Source organism: Acinonyx jubatus, chromosome X, assembly GCF_027475565.1.
Source record: "Acinonyx jubatus isolate Ajub_Pintada_27869175 chromosome X, VMU_Ajub_asm_v1.0, whole genome shotgun sequence".
Lineage (NCBI taxonomy): Eukaryota > Metazoa > Chordata > Mammalia > Carnivora > Felidae > Acinonyx > Acinonyx jubatus.
The window spans coordinates 45794962-45816988 of NC_069389.1; the positions used below are offsets into that span (position 1 = coordinate 45794962).

Below are 22027 nucleotides of genomic sequence, written 5' to 3' on the forward strand. Positions count from 1 at the left end.
TCATATGGAACCACAAAAGGCCCCGAATAGCCAAAGGAATTTTGAAGAAGAAGACCAAAGCAGGAGGCATCACAATCCCAGACTTTAGCCTCTACTACAAAGCTGTCATCATCAAGACAGCATGGTATTGGCACAAAAACAGACACATAGACCAATGGAATAGAATAGAAACCCCAGAACTAGACCCACAAACGTATGGCCAACTCATCTATGACAAAGCAGGAAAGAACATCCAATGGAAAAAAGTCTCTTTAACCAATGGTGCTGGGAGAACTGGACAGCAACATGCAGAAGGTTGAAACTAGACCACTTTCTCACACCATTCACAAAAATAAACTCAAAATGGATAAAGGACCTGAATGTGAGACAGGAGACCAACAAAACCCTAGAGGAGAAAGCAGGAAAAGACCTCTCTGACCTCAGCGATAGCAATTTCTTACTTGACACATCCCCAAAGGCAAGGGAATTAAAAGCAAAAGCGAATTACTGGGACCTTATGAAGATAAAAAGCTTCTGCACAGCAAAGGAAACAACCAACAAAACTAAAAGGCAACCAACGGAATGGGAAAAGATATTTGCAAATGACATATCGGACAAAGGGCTAGTGTCCAAAATCTATAAAGAGCTCACCAAACTCCACACCCGAAAAACAAAGAACCCAGTGAAGAAATGGGCAGAAAACATGAATAGACACTTCTCTAAAGAAGACATCCGGATGGCCAACAGGCACATGAAAAGATGTTCAACGTCGCTCCTTATCAGGGAAATACAAATCAAAACCACACTCAGATATCACCTCACGCCAGTCAGAGTGGCCAAAATGAACACATCAGGAGACTATAGATGCTGGAGAGGATGTGGAGAAACGGGAACCCTCTTGCACTGTTGGTGGGAATGCAAATTGGTGCAGCCGCTCTGGAAAGCAGTGTGGAGGTTCTTCAGAAAATTAAAAATAGACCTACCCTATGACCCAGCAATAGCACTGCTAGGAATGTACCCAAGGGATACAGGAGTACTGATGCATAGGGGCACTTTACCCCAATGTTTATAGCAGCACTCTCAACAATAGCCAAATTATGGAAAGAGCCTAAATGTCCATCCACTGATGAATGGATAAAGAAATTGTGGTTTATATACACAATGGAATACTACGTGGCAATGAGAAAAAATGAAATATGGCCTTTTGTAGCAACGTGGATGGAACTGGAGAGTGTGATGCTAAGTGAAATAAGCCATACAGAGAAAGACAGATACCATATGGTTTCACTCTTATGTGGATCCTGAGAAACTTAACAGAAACCCATGGGGGAGGGGAAGGAAAAAAAAAAGAAGAGGTTAGAGTGGGAGAGAGCCAAAGCATAAGAGACTGTTAAAAACTGAGAACAAACTGAGGGTTGATGGGGGGTGGGAGGGAGGGGAGGGTGGGTGATGGGTATTGAGGAGGGCACCTTTTGGGATGAGCACTGGGTGTTACATGGAAACCATTTTGACAATAAATTTCATATCTTAAAAAAATAAAAAAAATAAAAAAATAAAAAAAAATAAAAAAACTGTAGAGCAGATCAATGAAACGAAGAGTTGGTTTTTTGAAAAAATAAACAAAATTGATAAACCTCTAGCCAGGCTCTCAAAAAGAAAAGGGAGATGACCCAAATAGATAAAATCATGAATGAAAATGGAATTCTTACAACCACTCCCTCAGAAATACAAGCAATTATCAGGGAATACTATGAAAAATTATATGCAAACAAACTGGACAATTTGGAAGAAATGGACAAATTCCTAAACTCCCACATGCTTCCAAAACTCAATCAGGAGGAAATAGAAAGCTTGAACAGACCCATAACTAGCGAAGAAATGGAATTAGTCAGCAAAAATCTCCCAACAAATAAGAGTCCAGGACCAGATGGCTTCCCAGGGGAGTTCTACTAGACGTTTAAAGCAGAGATAATACCTATCCTTCTCAAGCTACTCCAAGAAATAGAAAGGGAAGGAAAACTTCCAGACTCATTCTATGAAGCCAGGATTACTTTGATTCCTAAAGCAGACAGAGACCCAGTAAAAAAAGAGAACTACAGGCCAATATCCCTGATGAATATGGATGCAAAAATTCTCAAGAAGATACTAGCAAATAGAATTCAACAGCATATAAAAAGAATTATTCACCATGATCAAGTGGGATTGGTTCCTGGGATGCAGGGCTGGTTCAACATTTGCAAATCAATCAATGTGATACATCACATTAATAAAAGAAAAGATAAGAAGCATATGATCCTGTCAATTGATGCAGAAAAGGCATTTGACAAAATTCAGCAACTTTCTTAATAAAAACTCTCGAGAAAGTCGGGATAGAAGGAACATACTTAAAGATCATAAAATCCATTTATGAAAAGCCCACAGCTAACATCATCCTCAATGGAGAAAAACTGAGAGCTTTTTCCCTGAGATCAGGAACACGACAGGGATGTCCACTCTCACCTCTGTTGTTTAACATAGTGTTGGAAGTTCTAGCATCAGCAATCAGACAACAAAAGGAAATCAAAGGCATCAAAATTGGCAAAGATGAAGTGAAGCTTTCACTTTCTGCAGATGACATGATATTATACATGGAAAATCCGATAGACTCCACCAGAAGTCTGCTAGAACTGATCCATGAATTTAGCAAAGTTTCAGGATACAAAATCAATGTACAGAAATCAGTTGCATTCTTATACACTAATAACGAAGCAACAGAAAGACAAAGAAACTGATCCCATTCACATTTGCACCAAGAAGCACAAAATACCTAGCAATAAACCTAACCAAAGATGCAAAAGATCTGTATGTTGAAAACTAGAGAAAGCTTATGAAGGAAATTGAAGAAGATATAAAGAAATGGAAAAACATTCCGTGCTCATGGATTGGAAGAATAAATATTGTCAAAATGTCAATACTAACCAAAGCTATCTACATATTCCATGTAATCCCAATCAAAATTGCACCAGCATTCTTCTCGAAACTAGAACAAGCAATCCTAAAATTCATATGGAACCACAAAAGGCCCCAAATAGCCAAAGTAATTTTGAAGAAGAACACCAAAGCAGGAGGTATCACAATCCCAGACTTTAGCCTCTACTACAAAGCTGTAGTCATCAAGACAGCATGATATTGGCACAAAAACAGACACATAGACCAATGGAATAGAATAGAAACCCCAGAAGGAGACCCACAAACGTATGGCCAACTCATCTTTGACAAAGCAGGAAAGAACATCCAATGGAAAAAAGACAGTCTCTTTAACCAATGGTGCTGGGAGAACTGGGCAGCAACATGCAGAAGATTGAAACTAGACCACTTTCTCACACCATTCACAAAAATAAACTCAAAATGGATAAAGGACCTGAATGTGAGACAGGAAAACATTAAAACCCTAGAGGAGAAAGCAGGAAAAGACCTCTCTGACCTCAGCCATAGCAATTTCTTACTTGACATATCCCCAAAGGCAAGGGAATTAAAAGCAAAAATGAATTACTGGGACCTTATGAAGATAAAAAGCTTCTGCACAGCAAAGGAAACAACCCACAAAACTAAAAGGCAACCAATGGAATGGGAAAAGATATTTGCTAATGACATATCGGACAAAGGGCTACTGTCCAAAATCTATAAAGAGCTCACCAAACTCCACACCCGAAAAACAAAGAACCCAGTGAAGAAATGGGCAGAAAACATGAATAGACACTTCCCTAAAGAAGACATCCGGATGGCCAACAGGCACATGAAAAGATGCTCAACGTCGCTCCTCATCAGGGAAATACAAATCAAAACCACACTCAGATATCACCTCACGCCAGTAAGCGTGGCCGAAATGAACAAATCAGGAGACTATAGATGCTGGAGAGGATGTGGAGAAACGGGAACCCTCTTGCACTGTTGGTGGGAATGCAAATTGGTGCAGCCGCTCTGGAAAGCAGTGTGGAGGTTCCTCAGAAAATTAAAAATAGACCTACCCTATGACCCAGCAATAGCACTGCTAGGAATGTACCCAAGGGATACAGGAGTACTGATGCATAGGGGCACTTGTACCCCAATGTTTATAGCAGCACTCAACAATAGCCAAATTATGGAAAGAGCCTAAATGTCCATCCACTGATGAATGGATAAAGAAATTGTGGTTTACATACAGAATGGAATACTATGTGGCAATGAGAAAGAATGAAATATGGCCTTTTGTAGCAACGTAGATGGAACTGGAGAGTGTGATGCTAAGTGAAATAAGTCATACAGAGAAAGATACCATATGTTTTCACTCTTATGTGGATCCTGGGAAACTTAACAGAAACCCATGGGGGAGGGGAAGGAAAAAAAAAAGAGGTTAGAGTGGAAGAGAGCCAAAGCATAAGAGACTCTTAAAAACTGAGAACAAACTGAGGGTTGATGGGGATTGGGAGGGAGGGGAGGGTGGGTGATGGGTATTGAGGAGGGCAGCTTTTGAGATGAGCACTGGGTGTTGTATGGAAACCAATTTGGCAATAAACTTCATATATTGAAGAAAAAAAAATTCAGCTCTGTCCACAATGCCCATGCTTCCAAACTCTCCCTTTTAAAACTTTTTATTATGGAAAAATTTAAACATACAAAGGTAAAGAAAATACCATAATAAACCCCTATGATACCATTATCCTGTTTCAGCTATTATCCATGTTAAGTCATTCTTGTTTCATCTACTGTGCCCTGCTTTTGTTCTGCCAATTTTAAATACACTTTTTAAATTGTGACTAAAAAACCACATAACATAAAATTTACCAACTTAACAAGTTTTACGTGTATAGTTCAGTAGTGTTGTTTACTCACATTGTTGTGAAACAGACCTCCAGGACTTTTTAATCCTGCAAATCTGAAACTCTATACCCATTAAACAACAACTGTCTGTTTCCGCCTCTCCCCCAGCTTCTGGCAACCACCATCCTACTTTCTGTTTCAATTAATTTGACTAGATACCTCATATAAGTGGAACTATACAGTATTTATCTTTTTATGACTGACATTTCATTTAACAATGTTCTCAAGGTTCATTCACTTTGTAGCATGTGACAGGATTTCCTTACTTTTTAAGGCTAAAATAATATTCCATTGTATGTACATACTACATTTTGTTCATCTGTTCATCACTGAATGGACATATGGGTTGCTTCCACTTCTTGGCTATTGTGAATAGTGCTGCTATAAACATAGATGTGCAAATCTCTCTTCAAGATCCTGTTTTCAGTTCTTTTGGATAAATACTCAGAAGTACAATTGCTTAATCATATGGTAGTTTTATTTTTAATTTTTTGAAAGAAACTCCATACTGTTTTCCATAGAGGTTGTGCCATTTTATATTCCCACCAACAGTGTACAAGGGTTCTAACTTCTCCACAACCTCACCAACTCCTGGTTCTTTTCTTTTGTTTCCTTTTATAGTAGCCATCGTAATGGGTATGAGGTGATATCTCACTGTGGTTTTCATTTGCATTCTCTGATAGTTATGTTGAGCATCTTTTCATATGATTATTGGTCATTTCTGGCATACTTTCAAGCAAATTGCAGATATCAAATCACCAATAAATAGTTCATTCCTTATATGTAACAGATAAATACTTTTAAAATAATACTAGTATTTCACCAAAGTTAACAAGTTTCTTAATACCATAATATCCAGTAGCTACTCTGTTTTCCAAGATTGTCTTAAAAATGTTTATTGACATTTGGTTTGTTCGAATAAGGATCCAACAAGGGTCCACATGCTGCATTTGGATGATACAGCTTCTACATATCTTGTAACAGTTGCCCTTGACTTTATTAAATGCTATTTAATTGTTACAAAATCCATAACTCACTTTTTAAATTACACAGTTAATATGGATTAGTCAACAGATGGTGTTGGTATAACTGGACATTTATTTGAGAACAATTAGATCCATTCCTCATACTTCAACTGGGATAACTATAAAAATAATAGAAGACTCCATGTGGAATTTTTAAAAATAATTTTAGAGTTTACATATAATAATTTCGAAGTTTACATATAAGAGAAAAACCAGTAACAGTAAAGAGGAAGATCAACCTTCTTGACTAAATAAAACATTTATGTTTAGGAAAAGCCAATGTAAGTAAACTCAAAGGACAAATGACAAATTGCAAAAAAAAACCACAAACGACAAAAAATTGCAACTCATAGTATAGAGGGCTAATTCCTCTAACAGAAAATTTTTAAAAAGCCTAACAACACAAGAAAACAGTTCACAAAAAAGGAACCACAAGTAGATTGTAAGCATATAAAAAGATGATAAAACTCATTTGTGATAAGTAAAAATTAAAACAATGCTGAAAGAGGGTTTTTCAACCTAGAAGATTACCAAATACTACACTGGTAAGGGAAACAGGCACTCGCAAATATTGAAAGTAGGTGTGTAAATGATACAATGTCTTTGGAGAAAAATCTGGCAAGATCTGTCAGAACTACAAATGAACATACCTTTTGACCTGGTAATTTTGTTTCTACACATTCATCTTTTAGATATGTAAAGCACTTGGAACAACACTGCAAGTGCTTGTATAAGCAAGAGCATTGCAACTGTACAAGTATTCATTGTAGCATTATTATAATAGCTAAAAACTGGAAAAATCTAATTGCCCATCAATAAGGGACTATCCATATATTATAACATATGTGTAAAATGGAACACGGTGGGACCATAAAAAATTAACTCTATGTACTCACATGGAAAACTCAGCATGATACAATAAATAAAAAAAGCAAAGTACAAATTTAGTATGCAACCATTTAAAAAAATGTTTATTTATTTTGAGAGAGAGTGCATGCAAGCAGGGGAGGAGCAGAGAGAGGGAGAGAGAGAATCCCAAGCAGGCTCCGCACTCTCAACACACAGCCCGAGGCGGGGATCAATCTCACAAATTGTGAGATCACGACCTGAGCTGAAATCAAGAGTCGGACGCCAAACTAACTGAGCCACCCAGGCACGCACACACGCACGCGCGCGCACACACACACACACACACACACACACACACACAGAAAGAGAGAGAGAGAGAGAGTATTTTTAAAAAATGTTTTTTGAGAGAGAGCGAATGTGAGCAGGGGAAGGGCAGAGAGAGAGCGGGACAGAGAAGTGGGCTCTGCTGACAGCAGTGTGCCTGATGTGGGGCTCGAACTCACAAACTGTGAGATCATGCCCTGAGCCGAAGTTGGAAGCTAAACTAACTGAGCCACCGGGTGCCTGGAGAGAGAGTGTTAAGCAGGTTCCACACCCAGCGAGGAACTCAGTGCAGGGCTCCATCTCACAACCCTGAGATCATGACATGAACTGAAGTCTAGTCGGATGCTTAACCAACTGAGCAATCTAGGTGTCCCAGTATGCTCCCATATTTTAAAAGGTATATTTGTGGGGGTGCCTGGGTTGCTCAGCCAGTTAAGCATCCTTTTGATTTCACCCAGTTCCTGGGTTTGGGCCATGTATCAGGCTGTGCTGACAGAACAGAACCTGCTTGGGATTCTATCTCCCTCTCTCTCTCTGCCCCTGTCCCACTTGCTCTCTAACTCTCTCAAAATAAATAAAAATTAAATTAAATTAAAGGTCTGTTTGTGGTGTGTGTGCACTAAGTGGTTATAAGTATTTGCTTTTATATGCATAATAACTTTGGAAGAATACACAACTAACTGATAACATTGGTCAACTCTGGAGAAAAGAATCTAGTGGCTAGGGACAGAGGTGGGAGATTTTTCTTTTATCATATATCCTTTTGTACCTTTTGAATTTTTATATCATGAATTGCAACATTTAATTCAAAAGGTAAATTACAACTGAATAAAAGCAGAACATACTCCAGGTAAAAATAAAATCAGGAATACAGGAAGGTATATGGTGAAAAGTAATACAGGCATGCCTCAGATATTGCAGGTTCAGTTCTAGAACACTGCGATAAAGTATCTCAATAAGGTAAGTAAAATGAGGGTTTTTTGTTTCCCAGTGCATATAAAGGTTATGTTTATACCCTACTGTACTCTATTAAGTGTGCAATAGCATTATGTCTAAAAAAGTACATACCTTAATTTAAAAATACTTTATTGCTCAAAAATGCTAACAATCATCTGAGCTTTCAGTAAGTCATAATCTTTTTGGTGGTAGAGGGTTTTGCCTCATTGTTGATGGCTGCTGGCTGATCAGGGTGGTAGATGCTGAAGGCTGGGGTGGCCGTGGCAATCTCTTAAAATAAGGCAACAATGAAGTTTGTGTCATCGATTCTTCCTTTCAGGAAGGATTATTCTGTGGCATGTGGTGCCATTCAATAGCATTTTACCTACAGCAAAACTTCTTTCAAAAGTGGAGTCAGTTGGGGCGCCTGGGTGGCTCAGTGGGTTGAGCGTCCAACTTCAGCTTAGTTCATGCTTTCAAGGTTCGTGTGCTTGAGCCCTGCAGCAGGCTGTGTTGAACAGCACGGAGCCTGCTTCAGATTCTGTCTCCCTCTCTCTCTCTCTCTCAAAAAAAAATAAATATTAAAATTTTTTTAAAAAGTGAAATCAATCCCTCAACCCCTACCACTGCATATCAACTAAGTTTATGCAATATTCTAAACTCTTTGTTGTCATTGCAACAATCTTCATAGCATCTTCACCAGTAGATTCCATCTTGTGAAACTACTTTCTTTGTTCATCCATAAAAGTGAACTCCTCACCCATTAATTTTAGCATAAGATAGCAGCAATTCAGTCACATCTTCAGGCTCCACTTCAAATTCTAGTTCTTTTGCTATTTCTACCATATCTGCAAGTATTTCCTCTGTTGGTCTTGAACACCTCAGTCACCCATGTGGACCAGAATCAATTTCTTCTAAACTCTCATTAATGTTGATATTTTGACTTCTTCCCATTAATCATGAATGCTCTTAATGACATCTAGAATACTGAATTCTTTCCAGAGGTTTTCAGTGTATTCTGCCCAGATCCATCAGAGAAAACACTATCTATGTCAGCTATAGCCCTATAAAATTTCTTAAGTTACAAGACTTGAAAATTGAAATCATACTTCTTGATTCATGGGCTATAGAATGGATGCTGTGTTAGAAAGCATGAAAATAACATTAGTCTTGTGTACATCTCCATCAGAGCTCTTGGGTAACCAGGTGCACTGTCAACAGTCATATTTTGAAAGGTTTCTTTTTATGAGCAGTAGGTCTCAACTATGGGCTTAAAATACTCAGTAAACCTTGTTGTGAATACATGTGCTGTCATCCAGGCTTTGTTTTTCTATTTATAGATCATAGGCAGAGTATATTTAGCATAATTCTTAAGGGTCCACAGATTTTCAGAATGATAAATGAGCACTGGATTCACCTTAAAGTCACTAGCTGCCTCTGCCCCTAGCAAGTCAGCCTGTCCTTTGAATATTTGAAGCCAGGCATTGACTTCTCCTATCTATGAAAGTCCTAGAGGGCATCTTCTTCCTTTTTTAAAATTTTTATTATTTATTTTTTTAATGTTTATTTATTTTTGAAAGAGAGAGAGAGAGAGAGAGAGAGACAGGAGTGTGAGTTGGGGAAGGGGCAGAGAGAGAGAAAGAGAGAGGGAGACACAGAATCTGAAGCAGGCTCCAGACTCTAAGCTGTCAGCACAGAGCCTGACGTAGGGCTCAAACTCAGAAACCATGAGATCATGACCTGATCCAAAGTCGGATGCTTAACCGACTGAGCCACCCAGACACCCCAGGACATCTTCTTCCAATAGACGGCTATTTCACCTACATGGAAAATCTGTTTAGCGTAGCCACCTTCATGAACTATTTTATCTTTTGGATGACTTGCTGCAGCTTCTACATCAGCACTTGTTGCTTTACCATGCACTTTTATGTTCTGGAGATGGATTCTTTCCTTAAACCTCACAAACCAGCCTCTGCTAGCTTCAAACTTTTCTTCTGCAGCTTCCTGGAACTAAAGAGAGTTAGGGCCTTGCTCTGGATTAGGCTTTGGCTTAAGGGGATGTTGTAGCTGGTTTGATCCAGACCACTCAAATTTACTTCATAACAGCAATAAGGCTGTTTCACTTATCATTTATGTGTTCACTAGAGTACCGTTTTTAAACAAGCTTATTTATTTTTGAGAGAGAGGGTGAGCAAGGGAGGGGCAGAGAGAGAGAGGGAGAGAGAGAATACCAAGCAGGCTCCCCACTGTCAGTGAAGGGCCCGACATGGGGCTCCAACTCAGAACCCTGAGATCATGACCTGAGCCGAAATCAATAGAGGCTTAACCGACTGAGCCACCTAGGTGCCCCACTAGAGTAGCATTTTAAATTTCCTTCAAAAACTTTTCCTTTGCTTTCACAACTTGACTACCTTTTTGGCACGAGAGGCTTAGCTTTTGGCCTATCTCAGCTTTCGATATGCCTTCCTCACTAAGCTTAATCATTTCTAGCCTCTGATTTAAAGTGACAGACATGTGGGGCGCCTGGGTGGCTGTTGGTTGAGTGACCAACCTCGGCTCAGGTCATGATCTCACGGTTTGTGGGTTTGAGCTCTGCATCGGGCTCTGGGTTGAGAGCATGGAGCCTGCTTGAGATTCTGTCTCTTCCTCTCTCTCTGCACCTCCCCTGCTCATGCACTCACCTGCTCTCTCTCAAAAATAAACATTAAAAATTTTTTTAAAAAATAAAGTGAGAGATGTGCACCTCTTCCTTCCACTTGAACACCTGAGGCCATTGTAGGGTTATTAATTGGCCTAATTTTAATACTCTTATGTCTCAGGTAATAGGGAAACCTGAACTGTTGGTCAGTAGAACAGTCAGAACACACACATTTATTAAATTCACCATCTTGTATTGATGATGTTTGTGGTGCCCCAAAACAATGAAAAAGAGTAACATCCCAAAGATCTCTGATCACATATCATTGTAACAAATATAGTAAAGTTTGAAATATTGTGGGAATTACCAAAATGTGATAGAGAAACAGGAAGTGAGCAAATATGGTTGGAAAAATGGTACTGATAGATTTGCTTGATGCAGGGTTGTCATAAATCTCCAATTTGTAAAGAATGCAGTATCTGTGAAATGCAATAAAGCAAAATACAATAAAATGAGGTTATGCCTGCAGACCTTTTACCTCCATTCCCTGAAGGTAATTCCCATTCCAGGCCTCTCGACTCTGAGGAGTATGATGAAGTAGGTCTAGCGCTAGCCTAGAAATATATATATATATTTTTTGAGGTACGACTGACATACAAAAAGCTGTACATAATTAATGTATACACCTTGAGGTCAGAGATAAGAATCATCACTGGCATCAGTCTATGCCATAAACATGTCTATAACCTCCAAAAGTTTCCTCCTGCCCTCTTTATTTTTTGTGATAAAAGCACTTAACATAAGTTAAGCAAAGTTTTATGTACACAAATCAGTATTGTTAATTATAGGCACTATGCTGTTCAGATCTCTAGGACCCATTTGTCTTGTATAACCAAAACTTTGTACCCTTTGACTAATACTTCCCCAATATTCCCTCCTGACAGTCCCTGGCCACCACCATTCTACTCACTGCTTCTATTAGTGACAATTTTAGACTCCTTATTAAATGGTATTTGTCTTTTTGTGTCTGGCTTATTTCATTCAGCATAATGTCCTCTGATTCATCTATGTTGTCCCAAATGGAAGGATTTCCTTCTTTTTTAAGGCTGAATAATACTCTATTGTATGTATATGCCATATTTTCTTTACTCTTTCATCCAACAATAGACACTGAGGTTGCTTTCAAGAACCCCAGATGATTGTCATGATGAGGTAAGTTTAAGAAACAGTGCTCTCTAGTTAGATTGTTATTTTTTAGCAAAATATCATCTAGAGTGACTGATGGCAATTAAATCCTGATCAGGGCAAGGAAGAAGGCTTCTAGCCACAACACCCTTCAGAATAGCTGAGTACCCTGGCTCCATTTCCACATGTATGATGAATGCTACCATCTGTAAGCAGAAGGACTTTCAGTTCCTGGCTCAAACGGATCCAGTTCAGTTGTTAACTTTGTAATTTTTCAGGAGACTGAAATGATTTAGGTGAGCTTTAAACAATAACATACCCAAGTAACTAATCAAGAAAGAAGCACATTTGGCCTTTAAAGAAAGTAAGAGTTGAGATTCTCAACAAATGCCTCTAGCTTTTAATTGCTAGCTCACTGTTCAATACAACAAATATGAATTGGGGCCTTCTAAGTGCCAGGAGGCAGAAAGCACAGAGTAAGACACTTAATACATTAAGAAGTTATAATCATAGGGTGCCATGGAAACATAGACCAAAGGCACCTGACCAGTCAATGGGGCAATGATTTCTAGAGGAAGCAACACTTATTTATAAAACTCAGGGGGAAACAGCTCTCTGAAAAAAGTTTAATGTCTCATTTCCAATAGCAAGTAGTCTAAAGAAGTGGCTTTCAAATTGTGCTTACCAAACCAGTATTTGGGTAGATGGAGAATTGGACAAAACCACCAGACAGGAAAGGTACTCCTGCTTTTTCTTCAACCTGAGCTCATATTCTCCATTTTATCTTTAAAAAAAATTTTAAGGTTTATTAATTTTTGAGACACAGAGAGATAGAGCACAAGTGGGGGAGGGGCAGAGAGCAAGGGAGACACAGAATCTGAAGCAGGCTCCAGGTTCCCAGCTGTCAGCACAGAGCCCAACATGAGGCTCAAAACCACGGACTGCGAGACCATAAGATCATGAACTGAGCCAAAGTCAGATGCTTAACCAACTGAGCCACTCAGGCACCCCTCCATTTTATCTCTCATACTTTGGTTCTTTCAGAAATAATTTACTGAAAAACACTTGCTATTAGAAACAACTAGAAGTATTTATCACTAGAATGTGAGCGCCATGAAGGCCATGATTTCTTGGTACATTTTGACTTTCAACCAGTGTTTACTGGACCAGGCACAGATACGTGCCAGACATTCATCTAGGTGTGGAAATACCGTAGTGACCAAGAGGCCCAAATTCCTGTCCTCATGGAGGTGACATTCTAGTGATTACTATTTCATGATAGGCACCAGGCTAAATAATTTAAGATGTATTTCACTTATCTTTCTAAATCTGTGAAATGAGTATCTTTAATCCCCCTCCCTCCTTTTTTCGAATGTTTTATTTATTTTTGAGAGAGAGCATGAGTGCGGGAGGTACAGAGAGAGGGGGACAGATAATCTGAAGTGGGCTCCACGCTGACAGCAGAGAACCTGATGCAAGGCTTAAACTTACAAACCACGAGATCATGACCTGAGCTGAAGATGGATGCTCAACCAACTAAGCCACCCAGGCGACCCCCCTCTTTCTCAATAGAAAAATTTAAATAACTTGCCCCAAATCATACAGCCAGCCACATGGCAGAACTTGGACTTGAACCTAGTTAGGTCTATCTGCAAAATAATGCTCTTTCCATCGAACATGTTTATCAAATAAAGGCTACTGGAAAACTGAATATTCACTAACTTCAGATCAATTCATAAAGTAATACAATAATCACAGGGCCATAAAGAATAAATAGATTGTGAGCTTGTTAGTTGCTGTGATTTTATTATATCCATCTGGCTGTCTAGAAGCCTGCCTGGACCACAGAAAGAGCTTAATACAGAAGCAACACCACTTTCTGACCTCTGTGATACTTGACTTCCTCCAATTCATCCCAAATTCTCTTGAATTGCTAGCCTCATTCCCCACATAGTGTTAAATCCAAACTGGTATCTGACTCAGGCTGAGCTCTGTAGTCCACCTTTCCCTCTGTTCTCAATTCCAAAGCAAAAAGAAATCAGAGATGACGAGGAAGCATAAGAAAAGCCAATGGGAGGGGTGGATTATGTATAAGTCTGCTTTAGCAATAGAAATATGGACAGTTTATATTTCAGCTGCAAGGCCTCTGTGCCTCAAAGTCTAACTGAGCTGTCAGCACAGAGCCCGATGCGGGGCTCGAACTCATGAACCACGAGATCATGACCTGAGCCGAAGCCGGACACTCAACTGACTGAGCCACCCAGGTGCCCCTAATTTCTTTTAAACTACACCACACTGTCAGTGTTAATGATATAAACATACAAGATACTGGAGTTTACATCTTAAAATTCAAAGGTAATAACACAAGTTAAAAATAGAAAAAAGTTAATCATTACATCTGTGTGTGTGATTTTTCTCCTTTAACTTAGAACAGGAGGTCTGATGCCAAGTGTGCCAGGAGGTCAATGTTAGGTTTTGTATTTTTGTGTTGGGGTGTGCAGTAAAGAATTTAGCTTTGGGTCCTTGGGAATGATTAATTTTATCCCATCTTGTAATAGAAAACAGCTGTTTAGAAAGGTAGGAGTTTCCAAACACAGACATTTTGCACACTGTTTTTTATATTTAGGGTAATGACCCCCAAGATATTTGTAGAATTCTGGTATTCCAATGACACCATGCTTCATTTTCAATACCATAAAACAGTAATTCGTTATCTCCATTGTAGCTCTTCTTTTACACCATAAACATTGAGGAAGGCTAACTGGACAATATTAGTTCCTTTTCTGAAAATATAATGCCAGAGAACCTTTCCTGGAATGCAACAGACAACTTCACAATTTTGGGAATGTAGTTCAGGCCATCACTTTCATTTCTTGGAAACCAATTTCAGCAAAGTCAGCCAGTTTATCACCTGCCAAATGAGTTTCCCAAAGGCGTAATTTTGCTAGAAACGAGCAAATACAACCATACATTTGTGAAGGTATTTTTGAATAAACCTGCTTTTATTCAGAGTGCCTCTCTAGATGAGTTGCAATGTCAACCAAACAGGTCAAGTATTCTATTTCAATCTTTGCTGGTGCACTGAATGCTCTTTGGATGCCAGAAGTCCCTTTTTTTAGTATCTTCAGTACCACGCCTCAGCCAAGGCAATCAGTCTACATATAATAGGGCAGATTTCCATAACGTGCATCTAATAATTCAAAGTATTCAGCTTTGGTGTAAGCCACATTATTAATCACTAGTTCCTAACATGATTCATTTTGAACATTTTTGCATAATAATTGAATCCTAAGGAGTGACATAATTAAAATCTTTAAGTCCTTATAAAGTGTTTCTGCTTCAAATTTAAATATTCTGAGTCCAAGAGTAACACTATGGCAGAAGCACCTTCTGTAGTCATAATTTTGACCAACCTATACCAAAAATTTCATGACTTTCCTTAACACACAAAATCCAGGTATTTGTGAATGTACCTGTCATAGGCTCCAAGTCCCAAAGAATTAGATTCCATCAAAATTCTTAACACATGAATTATATCTAGGTGCAATTTTTCTCAAACTTTAGGGTGCATCAGAATCAGCTAGAAGACTCGTTAAAACAGATTGACAAACCCCACCTCCAGCTTCTGATATGGTAGGTCTGGACTAGGGTCTGCGAATCTGCATTTCTAACAAGTTTCCAGGTGATACAGTACTGTTGGTCAGGAACCATACTGTGAGAACTACTGGCTAGGCACAGTGAAGTGTACAGCTATATGGGGAGTGCTTATATCTATGTAGCCAACTGAGATCTAAAACTTCACAAATAACTTACTGTCCCCAAAATGTTCAGCCACCAATGTTTAACATCCTGAGAAACAGTATTTCGTACCTTTACAAATGCTTGTTCATTATGTAATTTCTGCTGTATTCAACAGACATTTTCTTAAACTACCACCGACAAGATTTTCAAGCCCTGGCAATGCTTTCATTTACTATATAAATGCATTTCATAACAGTGTCACCTACTCTGTCTGTATTCCAAAACACAGCCTATTGAAATTCCAAGCCCTATTAAAAGTTTTGTTTCAGCACTCTTCATTTTTATACACTGGTCATATTTCCTACAATGGTTTATTTTAAAATGGTGTCTTAAATTGCAGTATTTCAACAGACATATTTTATTTAGATATAGAGGAATACTCATCACTTTCACCAAGAAATAGGTTCTCTCTGATTTTCCTTTAAATATGTGATCTTCTTCAGATGATTATTGCCAGCTTTTTGATTTAAGAGAGAGAGTGAATATCTAAAACTGGTATTTGAGATACAAATGGAAGCCTTACAAATGGTAGACAACACCTCAAGCTCCATGACTGCTTTTTGCCTTAGGGCATAAAATGTATGGAGACTTAAGTACTTCAGTGTATTCTTTGTGCCATAACAGTGCCCAGAAGATGGACTAGCCTCCTCGTACAGTTCTGGTTCAGGTGCTTTGGCTGTGCTAAGAATTGTTCAATAGACCAAATTTAAGCCTTACATAGTGACCTGATATGAAGACCTTTCTGCTGAAACTGACCTCTTTACAGATATGCCTATCAGCAAATTGGCAAAAGGAAGTTTCCCAAAGACAAAAGATACCTCGGTTAAAAATTTTAAGCATATTTTAGTATTTTTAAATTTTCATTAGTTATGTAACAACTGTTCATTCTTCCAACCAGTGCTTTCTGCACACTTGCCATGTGCCCAAATACTGTGTGAGTAGATGCAAAGATCAAGTCGCCTACATATAACAGATAATCACAATATATTATGGTACAAGCCAATGGAAATATATAGAGTACTATGGAAACACAGGAGAGACTGAAATTAATATGAACTAACACGTATGTAGTAGGTTTCACATATATTATAGCTGGTAATTCTCTCGACTGTCCTGGGAAACATGGTATCACTTTCTTATCCACTTCATAAACGAAGATTCTCAAAATGAAATAATAAATTACCCAAGATCCCACTAGTGACTTGAATGCAAGTCTTTGGACTTCAATTCATTTGGTCTTTTCACTATAGCACAACAATCTCTTGTCACTGAATTAAAAAAATTATCTTTAAATACATGACCTTCTTGTGTGATTTTGTCACTTTTCATAGATGTGGGTGCAAGAAATATTTCATGCTTATCAAAACTACTATTAAAAAGTACAACAATCAATGATGTTTTCATTACCTATTTCTGTGTAACAAATTACCCCAAAAACTTAGTGGCTTAAAAAAAAAATTTATTATCTCATAGTATCTGTGGGCATGGCTTAACTGGGTCCTCTGGCTCAGGGTCTCTCACAGGCTGCAATCAGAGTATTAGCCAAGGCTGCAGTCATCTCAAGGCTCAACTGGGAAGGATCCATTTCCAAGTTCACTCACTTGGCTGTTGACAGGATTCAGTTCCTTGTGGGTTGTTGGATTGAGGGCCTCAGTTCCTCACTGGCTGTTAGTTGGGAGGTTGCCCTCAGTTTCTTGTCATGTGGGCCTCTCCATAGGGCAGCTCACAGTATGGCAGCTTGCTTCATCAGAGTGATCAAGCAAGAAGAGCCAGAGAGAGAGAGACAGAGAGAGAGCGCAAACAAGATGGAAGTCATAGTTTTTTAATAACCTAATCTTGAAAGTGACATCTCATCACTTTGTTGTAGTCTGTTCATTAGAAACAAGTCACTAGGTCCAGCCCATAAACAAGGGATGGGGGGAGATTACACAAGAGTGTGAATACCAGTAGGTGGGAATCATTGGGAGCCATTGATATAAGATGGCTATCATGAATGGCAAGAGGTACTTGGTCACTGTGTCAGGAAGATACCATGGAATCATAGAGATTCCAATAAATTAAGACCATGTGGCTCAGCAAAAGGGGGCAATCGGTGTTGCCAAAGGGTCTGATAGTTCAAGAGTGGTTGGAAAGTCAGAATTTTTTGTAACATTTCACAATTTTTTAAATGCTGGCAAGAAATCCATATTTTTCAAAAAAGAAATGTGTTCATATAATGCAAGTTAAATGATAGAGGGAAATGAAACATCATTCAACTAGATGATGCCTTAATATTCAGTCCAAACCCGCTATTTGATTTCAGATTCTGGTAAACACTACTGATCAAAACACTGCTGATCAATAAAGATCAATGGAGTTCTTTAAAAAAATGTATAGGCCTACTGGCTGCCAGTTTGCCATCCTTGCCATAATCTTTGTAATTTCCTTTATGGTAAAAGAGTAAGGGTTTTGGTGTCTGGTATGCAAATCGTGGTTCTGCCACTTCCATTGACTATGTCCTTGGGCCTATGACAAGGGCCAGAGAAATGATCCTCTGGGCTCATATTGTTAGTATTTTCATACTTGTCTCACCTAACAAGGTCCTGGAGAGACAGAGTATCCTCCTGACCTCAACACTCCCTTAACTCACATCCCTACTTCATTTTCCTCCACAGCACTTACTATACCACCTAAAATATTATATATATTTTGTTTTTTTATCTTATTGTCTGTCCTCCCCACTAGAATGTAAACTTCATAAGATCAGAAAACTGTCTTGTTCACTACTTTATCTTCATAATCTTGAACTGTGCCTGGCACACAGGACTCGTGCAATAAATATTTATTGAATGAATGAATTCCATTGTTCATAGTACTTAGCATGGGGTCTGGCACAAAGAAGATGCTCAAAAAATGTTACTTGAACTGAAAACCATTCACTGTCCTGAGAAGACAAATAGGATGAAATGAGGCCAGAGAATGGCAGGCAGAACACGAAGGACTCTGCAGGCCACCATCCTAAGCTTAAAGCATGAGAGTGAAATGATCTAGGTCCAACATACATGGCACCAAAGATATTCTGTTCAAAGTAATAGTAGCTGGCATTTATATAGGATTTACTATGTGCCATGTAATGTTATAAGCACCTTACTTGCATTAAATCGTTTAAGACTCACCACAAAATGTGTGATACAGGTATTATTACTACCCCTCATTTTCCAGATGAGGAAACGGAGGCACAGAGAGGTTAACTTGCCTAAGTTTACCTATCTAGTAGGGAGAAAAACAAGGATTTAAGCCCAGACAGTCTGGTTCCAAGTTCTGTTGTCTTAGCCATTATGCTCCACAAGCTAAATATAAGAAAAATATTCTGGAAAAGGTTTAGTTTGAAATGCAACTATGCTATTTTGCAATATGTTAAAGATGAAGGATTTTGGTCTCAAATATATTTAGGCTTGTATCTTGGCTCAACCGTTTTCTAGCAGTGCAAACTTATGCTGATTCTGTTTTTATTTTAGCCATTAAAAAAAAAAGGACATTAATATATATCCTGAGAGGTGGTTGTGAGGATGAAATGACATAATGAATCTATGTAAGGTACCCAGCCCATGTGGTAGCTATTGTTACTACCACCAAGAAGGAATGTATTCTATAAATGTATTGCTAAGTAGCTACCAAACTTACTTTTACTTAACAGAGTTTTTCAATTCCACTTGGAATTTAAGTTGATTTACAGGGAATTAATATGTAACATTATAAAACACTGGTTCTAAATTCTTCCTCATCTGACCCTTAAAGCTCTCTATAGTCAATCAACCAACCAATCTCTCTCTCACAACAACCATTATTGTATACAATGTGTCCAGCCCTAAAAGCAAATCCCTGCCCTCTTGGAATTCAATTAAAAGAGAATTATATACAAACTTCTAGTTATAAAATAAATACGCTCTGGGGATGTAATGTACAGCATGGGAAAAAAGAGAATTAAATGTGATATAAAAATACTATGAAAGAGAAAAAATGAGAGGTAATTCAAGAGCATTCGGGTAGCACATCATCAACCTTGGCTGGGAAAGAGTCATATTATTTTTGATCAATATGTAGGAATATGCTATGCAAGGGTGAGAGCGACATAAGAAAAGCACTATGTAAGAACACACTGTATACCCAGGAAACTAAAAAGTTCAGAATGGTTGGGACATTCCGAATGGTTGGACCAGGTGTGGGTAAACACCAAGTAAGGCTGGAGAGAGTTTGGGATCAGACTGTGAAAGGCATTGTCCGCCAGGCTGAGAAGTCTGGACTTGGAAGGGTAGGTAAAAAGTAGCTAGTGTTTATCTTTGGGCACACAATGAACTCGGCTTTGGTTTTCAGGATGATATCCCTGACAGTAAAGTAGAAGACGGGCTCTTGTCCAGAAAGTGGTAAAGGAAAAAGTTAAGGCTATTTTCATGGTTCAGATAAGAAATGATGGCAGCCTAAACTAAGGCAATGGGGGTGGAAGTGGCTGGACTCAGGAGACATTTTTGAGGTATAGAGGTGACAGTAACCAAGTGGATATGGGAGGTGACAGGAGAGTGAAGAATTAAGGACTCCATCTTTTCTGGCTTGAAATAGATAAAAGACAAGGTTCAAAGGAAAAGAGAACACTGAAAATAGAACAAGTTTTGGGGGAAAATAATGAGCTCCATCTTGAATATTTTTTTAATTTAAGTGACCTGTAAGACATTGAGTAGCAGAGCTGAAAAGATACTTTGAAAGCTCATGAGAGAGGTTGGGGGTAGAGAAAGAGCTATAAGAATCATCAGAATATAGTTAATATTTAAAGCCATGATAATGGAGAAGATTGCTCAGGAAGTGAATATAGGAGAATATGGCTAGGACAGAAGTCTTGAGAACACTGAAGCTTAAGGAAGCATGCAGACGAGGAGGAATAACTTAGGAAAGGAGAAAGAACTAGAGACATATAAAGAGAATCAGAAGTGAGCAGCATTATGAAATTCAAGGAAGGAAATTTAAAGAAAGGATAGCTCAATAGTGAAAATTACCTCAAAAAGGACCAAGAAAGGGTAACAGTGGAAATGGATGCGGCAGCTTCAGAATGGTGACATTAGATATCAAGTGGCAATAGGTTAGGGAATGGGAATTAATACAGTCTTCTTTGTTCATGAATAATGGTTAAAAGGGAAGAACAGGGATAAAGATAATGGCTTAAGGGAATTACAAAGTAAAGGCAAGGTTTTTGTTGTTTGAAGATTATTTGTTTATGCTGTAAGTGAAAGAAACCAGAGAGAGAGAGAGACACACACACACACACACACAGAGAGAGAGAGAGAGAGGGAGAGAGAGAGAGAGAGAGAGAGAGAGAGACTGAAAAGGCAGAAAAGAAAGATTGCTAGGACTCACTCACTTCACACTTAGCTTACACATGTGCTTTATATTGGTAGTATTTGTGCATTTAGCAATGCTGGCATAGAGTGCTTAACAAATTGATTTATTATTATTTTTCTTCATGTATTTATTCATATTATCTGGCCAATAAAAGTACACAATCTTACACAAGAAGATACAAAAAGAAGTGGATAGGGGCGGCTGGGTGGCTCAGTTGGTTAAGCGTCTGACTTCAGCTCAGGTCATGATCTCATAGTTGGGGAGTTTGAGCCCCATGTCGGGCTCTGTGCTGTCAGTTCAGAGCTGGAGCCTGCTTCAGATTCTGTGTCTCCCTCTCTCTCTGCCCCTCCCTTGCTCACTCTCGCTTGCTCGCTCTCTCTCTCTCTCTCAAAAATACACATTAAAAAAAATTCTTTTTAAAAAGAAGGAAATAGTGTAGTGGAACTGTGGAAAGGGACTTTGAGCAATACAGACCCAGAACAGGGATTTTTATCCAGCACCTAATAGTGTCCAGACCAAAGAAATAGGAAGAATACTGGGCATTCTTGCAAGCTTGTGAGGAATAAATGAGGTATTTAAAAAGCACTTTATGTACAACTTGGTGCTCAGGAAGTAATAATAATTATTATAATAATTTTTCCTACCACTAGAGCACCTAGGAGTGGCACTGAGGGTATAAGTAAATAACCCGGAAGCATAGCAGTCATTGCTATACTGCATTTTAGAGAATGAAAGCATAAAATGGTATCAGCTCTTGGTCAGACTTTTCAAAACTTTGATCGCTCATGTACTACCAACATGATATCTGCCACATCCAAGTATTGTAACTTAATACTTTTCTTTAAATCAACTCATTTTTCTTTAATTGGTCCCATTCTAAAGAATTATAGCTGTGAAGTGGTGGGTTTTATGTGTCATCTTTTTTTAACCGTTAAAGTATTCATCCCCATAACCACCCCACATCATTTCCCAAACCACATTCTAAAACTGCTTTTGGCTGCTCTACTTTTGAGACCCAGGCTAGCAATTGGTCATTTTACTTCATTTTAATGCTATTGACGATTACACTTACAAAGGTTTG

The 22027-nt window shown here is 38.6% G+C and overlaps 1 protein-coding gene across 2 annotated transcripts in view; it reads right to left on the bottom strand.

Moving 5' to 3' along the window:
• FAM120C (family with sequence similarity 120C) overlaps positions 1 to 22027 on the bottom strand; it is a 115357-nt gene that overhangs the window by 89027 nt on the left and 4303 nt on the right. Inside the window, exon 2 of one of the 2 annotated variants that reach the window (XR_008290119.1) lies at positions 12461 to 17317. The exons of the other annotated variant lie outside the window; for it this stretch is intronic. The gene's annotated coding sequence lies outside the window, so the exon portion shown is untranslated. The remainder of the gene's footprint in view (positions 1 to 12460; positions 17318 to 22027) is intronic. 2 annotated transcript variants of the gene reach the window in all.